This window comes from Propithecus coquereli, unplaced genomic scaffold (genome assembly GCF_000956105.1).
Source record: "Propithecus coquereli isolate 6110/MARCELLA unplaced genomic scaffold, Pcoq_1.0 Scaffold252, whole genome shotgun sequence".
Lineage (NCBI taxonomy): Eukaryota > Metazoa > Chordata > Mammalia > Primates > Indriidae > Propithecus > Propithecus coquereli.
The window spans coordinates 287430-290960 of record NW_012148086.1 but is presented as its reverse complement, the minus strand read 5'-3'; the positions used below and the strand labels follow the sequence as shown (position 1 = coordinate 290960).

Here is a 3531-nt window from a genome sequence, read left to right as displayed (position 1 = left end):
ATGTTCTAAAGGGTTGATATATGTGTTTGTGGCACTCGGGATCCCTCATCATCTCTGCTCTTAAGAAACAGTGTAGTAACCAGTTCTGAGGCTTAATGGAAAAGGGGGAGATATTTTTTATTTTTTAAAATAATGCCAAGCAGGTTTATTTGTATGACAAAATGAGGACATGAGGATTAGGATAGGAGATAAAGTTGCATCAGTGTCCTGGTGCTGTGGGGTGGAGCCCAAGTGGTCCGTTGGCCAAGATGCCTGAGGAAACCCAGACCCAAGACCAACCGATGGAGGAGGAAGAGGATGAGGCATTTGCCTTTCAGGCAGAAATTGCCCAGCTGATGTCATTGATCATCAATACTTTCTATTCAAACAAAGAGATTTTTCTGAGAGAGCTCATTTCAAACTCATCAGATGGTTCGGACAAAATCAGATATGAAAGCTTGACAGATCCCAGTAAACTAGACTCTGGGAAAGAGTTGCACATTAATCTCATACCAAACAAACAAGATCCAACCCTCACTATTGTGGATACTGGAATTGGAATGATCAAGGCTGACTTGATCAATAACCTTGGTACTATCACCAAGTCTGGGACCAAAGCATTCACGGAAGCTTCGCAGGCTGGTGCAGACATATCTGTGATTGGCCAGTTCGGTGTTGGTTTTTATTCTGCGTATTTGGTTGCCGAGAAAGTAACTGTGATCACCAAACATGGTGATGAGCAGTATGCCAGGGAGTCCTCAGCAGGGGGATCTTTTGCAGTTAGAACTGACACAGGTGAACCTATGGGTTATGGAACAAAGGTTATCCTCCATTTGAAAGAAGACCAAACTGAGTGCTTGAAGGAAAGAAGAATAAAGGAGATCATGAAGATATATTCTCAGTTTATTGGCTATCCCATTACTCTGTTTGTGGAGAAGGAACATGATAAAGAAGTCAACGATGATGAGGCTGAAGAAAAGGAAGACAAGGAGGAGGAGAAAGAAAAAGAAGAAAAGGAATCTGATGACAAGCCCCAAATAGAAGATATTGGTTTTAATGAAGAGGAAGAAGAAAAGAAGAATGGTGACAAGAAGAAAAAGATAAAGGAAAACTACATTGATCAAGAAGAGCTCAACAAAACAATGCCTACGTGGACGAGAAATCCTGATGATATTACTAATGAAGAGTATGGAGAATTCTATAAGAGCTTGACCAATGACTGGGAAGATCATTTGGTGGTGAAGCACTTTTCAGTTGAAGGACAGTTGGAATTCAGAGCTCTTCTTTTTTTCCAAGATGTGCTCCTTTCGACATATTTGAAAACAGAAAGAAAAAGAACAACATTAAGTTGTATGTGCGCAGAGTTTTCATCATGGATATCTGTGAGGAGCTAATCCCTGAATACTTGAATTTCATTAGAGGAGTGGTGGATTCTGAGGACTTCCCTCTAAATATTTCCCATGAGATGTTGCTGCAAAGCAAAATTTTGAAAGTTATCACAAAGAATTTAGTCAAAAAGTGCTTAGAGCTCTTCAACGAATTGGCAGGAGATAAAGAGAACTACAAAAAGTTTTATGAGCAGTTCTCTAAAAACATAAAGCCTGGAATACAAAACAGGAAGAAGCTTTCAGAGCTACTGCGATACTATACATCTGCTTCTGGTGATGAGATGGTTTCTCTCAAGGACTACTGCACCAGAATGAAGGAAAAACCAGAAATATATCCACTGTATCACAGGTGAGGCCAAGGACCAGGTAGCTAACTCAGCCTTCATGGAACATCTTCAGAAGCATGGCTTAGAATTGATCTATATGATCGAGCCAATCGATGAGTACTGTGTCTAACAACCGAAGGAATTTGAGGGGAAAGCTTTAGTGTCAGTCACCAAAGAAGGCTTAGAACTTCCAGAAGATGAAGAAGAGAAAAAGAAACAGGAAGAGAAAAAAACAAAGTTCGAAAACCTCTGCAAAATCATGAAAGACATCTTGGAGAAAAAAGTTGAAAAGGTGCTTGTGTCAAACTGATTGGTGACATCCCCATGCTGTATTGTCACAAGCACATATGGCTGGACAGAAAACACGGAAAGAATTATGAAAGCTCAAGCCCTAAGAGACAGCTCGATAATGGGTTACATGGCAGCTAAGAAACACCTGGAGATAAACCCTGACCATTCCGTTATTGAGAACTTAAGGAAGAAGGCAGAGGCTGACAAGAATGACAAGTCTGTGAAGGATCTGGTCATCTTGCTTTACGAAACTGCACTCTTGTCTTCTGGCTTCAGTCTGGAAGATCCCCAGAAACATGCTAACAGGATCTGCAGGATGATCAAACTTGGTCTGGGTATTGATGAAGATGACCCTACTGCTGATGATACCAATGCTGCCGTAACTGAAGAGATGCCACCTTTTGAAGGAGATGATGACACATCACACGGGGAAGTAGACTAAGCTCTCCCTGAAGAATAACTTGTATACATGTTCAATACTTCATCCCCTCTGATAATATATTTTCAAGGATTTTTTTTCTTTATTTTTAACATTTAAAAAATCTGTATGACATGACAATAATTACTTTAAGGGGAAGATAAGATTTCTTTCTACTTCTAAGTGTGATACTGTGATACTTCAGGCACTAAAGAGGAGCTAGAAATGCTTTTCTGGTTTCACATTGGCTTATTTTAACAGGTCGAGATAAAAAAATGTTGTAAGATGTATTTAAACTCTGTTAACTTCATGGCATAGAGTGTTTAGCTATCAAGCTGGATTCCTTAGTAGACCAACTATTTTGTCACTGAGTATTGCAAGATGTATCTTGATGTTTAGAAGAAAAGTATTTGTTAAAATGACTTGAGTTCATCTTCTAGAATCCACTTTTTAAACTTTTCATCCCTAGTAGTTTCTGCATGTACTAAGTCCTCTAGAAATAAGTATGTTTAAAGTGAAGCAACTTGATGAAACTCTACACAGGGCTTGTTTTCCAAAGAAAAAGTATCGTTTAGAGGAGCAAAATTACAAGCCCCACCCCTACGTGTTGTAAAGCTGTTTTCAAAAGCGAGGCTTGTGAATGGGAATGTACTGCCCGAGTCACAATCCACTTAAAACTTGTAACAAATATAGGTGAGTTAAAAACAAAACAAAACAAAACAAAAGGATAGGAAATAAAAAGAAAACTGGAGAAACACAAGACTCTAAAGTAGCTGACTCTGGGCCTACTACAAAGAGAAACTTTCTATGCTGCCTTGAGAAGTGAAGTCTCCTTTCCCTCATGGCCCCTGCAGGCTGTGCAGACAGGCCTCCCTCTGCGTGTGCATGCGTACATACAGTCCTCCCAGCCACCCTGTGAAATGATAGTGGTACTATCAAAATTTCCATTTAGATAAGTAAGCAAGAATGTCAGAATTTAAGGTCAAGGACATGCATGTATTTATACGTATACATATACATATACATTGCATTTGTACCATTATAAGTATTTCTGTGATTAGTATCTTTGTGCCTTAACCTTTGTGTGCATTTCAGATTATTTTCTTAAAATACATTCTCAGTGGATTTT

General features: G+C 39.2%; 1 pseudogene across 1 annotated transcript; it reads left to right on the top strand.

The window, feature by feature from the left end:
* The first annotated feature begins 254 nt into the window (after positions 1 to 254).
* Positions 255 to 2426, top strand: LOC105812452 (annotated as a pseudogene). The gene is made up of 2 exons (XR_001137611.1): positions 255 to 689; positions 801 to 2426. The product of XR_001137611.1 is annotated as a heat shock protein HSP 90-alpha pseudogene (transcript).
* Positions 2427 to 3531: the final 1105 nt, after the last annotated feature.